We start from the raw sequence: 7,652 nt of genomic DNA on the forward strand, positions 1-7,652 counted from the left end.
CCACCCTAGCTACCATCCTGACAATTTTCTTCGTTGCTTGACTCTTCTCATTAACTTTCCTAAAATTTATTATTAATAAACCTAAAAAAAATACCACCTCTGGAGAAATTTCCTGTGACTGAACTATAACTGAAGATTTAAAAAATAACACTTGCTAACTTTTGGCTGAACCGAAGAAAAGAATTTAAAGGCCTTTCATATAAAGCTATTACATTTTTACCACCTTTTTGCAGAACCTATTTGTGTGAACAAGGATTTTCTTACATGTTATATTTGAAAAATAAATACAGAAGAAAATTAAAAGTGGATCTCAATTTATAAGTGAAATAACACTAGACATTAAGAAATCAATCTCCCATAAACGGGCCAAAATTTAACACTAAATTCTAGAATTAAAGTATTACAGCTTGAATTTTGATAATTAAAATAGTAACCAATTTTCAATCTAGTATTTTTTACGTGTGCATATTTAACCTTCTGACTGCTCAATTTGTAGACCGAAATCGCTTCTAAAAAAATTTTTTTCCCCCATTTTTTAAATCTATATATATCGGAGAATTGAAAAATACACTTTTTCCTTCTAGAAAATATTTTTTATATAGATTTTTATCATGAGAAACTAAGTTGCCAGAAAAACCGATTTCAGATGTTATCACAAAGAAAAAAAAAAAAAAAAAAAAAAAAAAAAAAACTTTTTTTAAAATAAATTTCAGTCGAATTACAGTTAATTTCTATTTATTGCATAATGTAAAAAGGTAAAATGTATAAAATTTAAGAAAATATAAAGCGCTGAGGGAAAAAACCTTAAAAATGCTGAATGTTTTCTAGCAACCATTTATGTAAGAATAAAGCGGCAAAAAGTGAAGTTTGAGCGGTAATACCACGTGCCTTCAAATGCCGCAATTTAGTGGACAACTAACGATATCTGTTGGCAAAATGTAAACTAAACGTCTAATACTGTATATAATTAATTTCAATGGTTAAATGGGGAAAAAAGGGGATGCGCTCCTCAATAAAGGAAGAAAAACACATATTTTTTTAAAATATTTTTATTGAGAAATTGAAAAATAATCACTGTAAAATGTAATGGTGGTACTAAGGTTTTTCAATTTTTATTTAGATGGTATGTGCTAATCAAAAGGTTAAGAACCGGTGGTTATATGGTATTGAGAAGTCTTGGATATGCATACCATCTTCATAAATTTCAACAATCTCTTTTTTCACCTCTATAGCCATCCTGACAATTTTCTTCGTTGCTTGACTCTTCTCATTAACTTTCCTAAAATTTATTATTAATAAACTTAAAAAACATACCACTTGAAATTTGAGTTATAGCATGATATGTTTACTGAACTGTAACAGCATGCATACTGACACTCATGGGCAACTGTAACATTATCTTGAAAGAGGTAGACAAGTGTAGTCACTGAACTCAGGATGCATTCCAAACAAAAATTTTCATGTTTGAATAAAAGGTATTCCAAAGTGGATGTATATGAAGGTATCATTGTATATCTCTTAAACAGACTTGTATATCTTTTAAATATGGTATATCTTATCTTTTAAACAAGTTACAGGCAAAGTTTTTATAACTCCAAGTGAAATAAAAGTTGTTTACTATTAAGATATTATTACATTTAGATAACTAATTATATATATAAAAACACATAAAAATATTCATTTCCTCTAATAAAATCTAGTCATACTTTGTGCAGTATCTGAAACAATGATTTATACAGTGTTCAACCTTTGTTTTACCTTGTATTTCATTTATGAAAATCATAAAATTAACTTTGATCGTAAAATTAATTTCTATTAATTTGACTTACTGCTAAAATTTATAATAAAATATACACATATAGATATTACCTCTCAAATATGTTTTTATAAATAATTTTAAACATTTGTTACTGAGATTTGTTGCACATAAATAAAATCTTTCTTGAAAGTGAAAGATCTGTTTAAAAAAAAAAAAAAAAAAAAAAAAAAAAAAAAAAAAAAAACCTTGCTTAGTTATAGAAAATATGAAATGTATGTGTTCTAGCAATTCTAACACATAAATGATTATTTTTAATAATTTAAAAAGCATTATCATTGAAATGTTAATTATATGAGCTTTCTGGTTTGAGCAGTTTTTAGTACGTGGGAGGAAAGGCAAATAACACATTACATACATTACAATTTCTTATAAAATATTAAAATTAATTTTACAGATTTTACCTATTAATGTTTAATATTTTTTGAAAATTGCTAAAAATAAAAAAAGCAACTTGATTAATTTAATATCAACAAAATACTTATACACAAAACACTTCTAAAAGAATAAATATAAAACTATTAATATGAGCTTCAAAAATCATAAAAGTAAGAAAAATTTATATACTAATACAGGGTTCGTACACATTTTTGCACATAGAAATTAAGTACTTTTAAGGATCCATCAACAAATGGGAACTGAATACATTCAATTAAAGATATTAGCTCTGCCTGAATTTCACTTTTGTGATATTATCCTAAGAATAAAATAGATCCACAAGCAGAATACATTATTAAACATAATTTAATAAATATAATTATAAAACAAATGTGAGAATAAAATCAACTTTATAAAATTTATCAGGTAGCATTAAATATTTTATCCTTATAATAGTAGGACATATTTGCAAGGAGATTAGTGACATTTTATTTACATTTCATTAAGTTGGTTTTTTTCTTTTATGTCTCATTTTGTCATGTACTTGTTCAGTTTAGAGGTTTGGTAAATAGCACGTAGATTTTATGTCAATGGCATAGGTTAAAATGAGAAGCAAAATCATAATCTGCATGATTCGTTACAGAAGACTAGCTGTTACAGAAAACCAGACCTGACACCACTGCTGCTTGCCTAGAGAGTACATGCTGATCAGAACAAACCTGAAAGCTTGATGTAGGCCAATAAGCCCCTCAAGCATCAGAGGTGATAAGTTGTTTGTATTATTTTAAGTCTCACTAGATGCGAACAATTAAGTTTTATATTAATTTTTATATTTTTGTGTTGCAGCTTGTGACCACGAAAAAGATTAATGAAAGGCAACAACTTAAATGCAGACAACTTTTAAGGGTGACCAGTTAGTTACAAATAATTAAATTAGCTAGTTAGATACCATTTATCTCCTAACTTGTCAATCTCTGACTATGTACATATAGGGTTTTACTTGATATGATAAAAGTTAAATAGTCCCAAATCCCTGACAGACATGAAGCAAATTATCGCCAGGTCTGAAAGTCAGAAAGGTTTAAATAAACCTCTTATTTAAAAAGACCTTAGAACAAAAAGACATGTTTTTATGCTAGCAAAATTAACTATATCATATGGTGATCCAATTAAACAGGAACAGTAAATTCAAACTAAAAATGTGGACTAGTAGTTAAAAACTACTCGATTTAATTTTAATCTAAGCTGGCTCAATAACCTGTCATAACAACTTTGTAACTCATTGTAACATAGTTATCGCAAAACAAATTCAAATATTGACAACGATAACACAAAGACGATAATTACAAATTACCAGAGCTACTTGGAACTAATGAAGCATGCAAGCGGAGTCCAGAAATTCTGTCTTAGAACCTCAAAACCTTAGTTTAAAAACTATTTAAGTGATTTTCCTTCTGGTGAGGAAACAGGGAAAATTATAGCAAAGGCTGAAATTCCATTCCATTCCACTTTCCGCTGTTATACTGGACTTAGCCTGCGTGGATTGCAGGCTTTTTGTGCTGAAATTATAAACAATTACTTAATTTACATAATAATAGCTGTACATATTATCTTTGAAGAATAATTTTCTTTCTCTTTATGTATTTATCCAATTTAGAATTTTTGTATTTAATTAAAGATTTCTGTTATTTTAAAAAACTAATTTCATTTAGAATGTATAGGAAAAGGTGCTAATTTTATTTCTTTAGTAATATGAACATTCAGAATAAATATGAAATGATATATGGTAAGGGCCTGCTACAAAGCCCACGTATCAGAATTTTTAGATTTTAGTGACACATCGAGTAACAAAATCTAGAAATTTAGAATTTAGGAAGGCACTAGGCAGTAGAATTCAGGATCCACAGAGATTGCATCAGGTGGAAAAATGCATAGTAGCATGCCTTTTGTGTGATGCACAGAGCCATAGCTAGGGTTTCTAGCACCCGGGGACAAACCGTTGAGTTTACAGCCTTTCTGTATGACAAGAATAAAAAACATTTTATTCTAAAATTTTGTAATATCAGTTTGGCACTTTATGGATGCTGCACCCAGGGACAAATGTTCCCTCTTGTCCCAACCTAGCTATGCCTCTGAGACCTTATAAGATGAATCTTTTAAATTGTCATTTTTCAATTTCTTTATTAATAGAAAAATTCCTTTCTATAAATGCCTGTCCATGTGATAAGATTAGAAGAATTTTTTATATCTTTCCATGTTTGAGTCTAGTGAAAAGTAGAGGAAAAAAAGGAAAGATAAACATGTTAAGAAAATGGACTTCTAGTATCAGAAGTGAAACATTCAAATATTATGTTTTCATTGTTTTTCCGAAAATTCTCCAAAAATTAAAAGTTTATCACAAACTTTCTGTAAAATACGTATATTACATATTAATACCACGAAGACATTTTTCTGGAATCTACTAGATTCGTGCGTCTATAAATTTAGAAGGATTTGAAGGTAATTCAAATCCTTCTAAACTTTCTAAGTTGCAGTGTCTAAAATCCTAAAGAAAAATTACCCCTACAACTCTGTAAGAGCAAAAAGCCAGAAATATGTTGAAAAAAAAATCAGAAGAAAAAAGTGTAAAATTAATTTTGCAGAGAAAACTGATGCATATTGAGACAATTACATGGGAAAAATTCTTATCATGAAAAAAAATTAAAACGAAGGCATTTTAATTAAATACATAGCTATTTTGCTTTTGTTAAGAATTGGTTAATGAATTGTGCTAAGGCAAAAATTTTTTTCAGAAACTGATCTTAAAATTGCCAAAATGTTGATAAGTCGCCAAATTTGAAACTGCTTAATAAAGAATTCACATTCTCAAAAGCGAAAAGTAATTTAAGATCGCTTCATTAGAAAAAATGAAAAAGTTTCAAAATGCTTTCACTTCTTGCTCAGAAACTTGAGTATCGAATCATTTGTATTAGAAATAGAAACAAATTAAAATGCATGAACCTATTCAATTATTAATAACTATATTCGCCAAAAATATTTGTCCAGAATGCTAATTCACATCCAAACTGAGTCATAAAAACAGACAGAAATTTCAGAAGATTAAAATTAAGGTCCTCCTGCCGAATTTGATCAAAATTAAGGACTTTTAAGGACCAAAAATCGATTAAAAAAATCTAAGGACTCTTAAGGACTGTACGAACCTTGTAATAATATAAGTAAATTAATATGAGAAATTAAAAAAATCAATTTTTTTTCACAATAAAATTATTGCTAATATTTATAACATTAAAAATTTTTTTCTAAATCTAAACACAACACAGAATATTACGATTCTAAGAATGATGGAGTTTTACATGACGATTAAGTGTGTCACCCCATAAAAATTCCTTTGAACAGAAGTTGCAATGGAAAACTACATGAACACTGGAGTGAATACCCATGTGCATCTTCTTTCTTTGTTTGCTAGACAACACTTTTCCACACAGTTCACATTGTAAGTCACACAAAAGAAAATCTGGGTAAATAAAAAAAAATATATTTACATATATTGAAAAATAAGCAAGTAAAGATACCAAAATTGGGAAAAAAGGGAGGAGGGGGAAAAGACATACACTAGTTCTTAATTATTGAATAAGAGGGAAAAAAGTAAATGAAATTTGCTTCAAAACTCTATTACAAAATGTAATATTAATGTTTATGCAAATTCATGACTAAACCACACTACTATGTATTAAAATTTCAACTATTCACTTTTTTTACAAGATTATCATCAAACACCTTCATAATACATATATCTCACTCAATTTATTAAAAAAGATGCCTCCAGTAGTATGATTTATTTTAAAATTTCCATTTTTTATGCCCTGAAAGGAAATTTTAAAACTTGATTTAATCAATATGTATGTTGCTTTATTAAAAGGTATAAACTGTGTGTTAAATTTGGATGTATTTAATACCCAAATTAAAATTATGTACATGGCATACAATTTAATTTACATTGTCACACATATATATATATATATTCATAGTAATGCAAACTAAAAATAAAAATGAAAATGCAAAAGGGAAATTATTATTTATTTTGTATATTTTCTCCCCTTTTGCATTTTCATTTTTAGAGTTTGTACTATTATGAATTCTTATTTTAATTTTGATTTGTTTCTGATATTGTGTTAAACTTCTTTTACATGATTGCAATTATTAATATTTCTGAGGAAATGCCTTACTTCGACACCAATTTACTTTTAACTTTAGATTTTTTAAGTCTATTTTACTTCAATCCTGCAGCTATAGCGCAGGATGCATATAAAAATTTGCTTTTAATTTTTAGCCTATTATTATTATTTTTATGTATGTATATATATATATATATACCTTTCAACACAAAGATGTTTTTGACAAAAGAAAAACAAATTCTTGCAGTGGTCTTATTTTAAAATTTAAACTGCCGAAGAAAATTACTGAGATTATATAACAAATATTTTTAAATGCACTTCCTATCATTTTAAACATTATAATTATGTTTAATCTATTTTACTATTTATTCTTTCCCTTTATACTCACTCACCTGACATTTGAAAAATATTTTTTATTTTTATCACTTACAGTGAATCTTTAAATATGGAAATCTATCATTACATTACATTCTCAAGACATATGGCTACTTTAAAGATGAAACTGAATAAACATAACTTCATGTGATTAAACTTATAAAAATTATGAATTATATGGTACCCTAAAACATTTATTATAATAAGAAATGAAACATATGGCTTACACTTTTAAAAAAGCTAACCATCTTAATAAATATTCTTGTACGTGTACTAAAACTGTAATTTAGCTACTGATTTGAATAATTATGGCAAATTCAGTTTTTAAAAATTATTCTGATAAGACATGAAATGAATCTGCCAGACAATGATATAGATTAAATTATCAGAGTTAAAAATGTTAGTTCCAATTATTATTATTAAAAAGACATCACATACTTTTGCAAATTTCATTGAAACACACAAAACAATACTTGTATTAACATCTGCTTGCATTACATAAGCTTTTACATATCCTCATTATCCAAATATTTAGATGCTAATTCATTTATCCAATATAAATGAATTATATATGGTATCAGCATATTGTGCACGAAAAGTAAGGAATAAGGGATAAAAATATACTTTCAGATTTTTAATTTAGATGTTAAACCAAGAAGTTAATGCTTTATTAATGAAATAAAATTAAAAAAGATATATATACAAATCTTAATAAAATTTCTGAGAGATTATATTGCTATAAATTACTGCAATTTGTATTACAAACATTTCTTGAAAACTTTTTTTTTTTATTTTTATGACATTTTTTAGACAGACCTATTACAGCATACTCAGTTCTCAGGCATTTAAAAAAAAAAAAAAAAAGAGCTTTATCATTTCAGATCATTGTTTAACATCTCAGATCTCCT

Source organism: Stegodyphus dumicola, chromosome 3 (assembly GCF_044657685.1).
Source record: "Stegodyphus dumicola isolate Sdum_Otavi_A_Nest chromosome 3, ASM4465768v1".
Classification (NCBI taxonomy): domain Eukaryota; kingdom Metazoa; phylum Arthropoda; class Arachnida; order Araneae; family Eresidae; genus Stegodyphus; species Stegodyphus dumicola.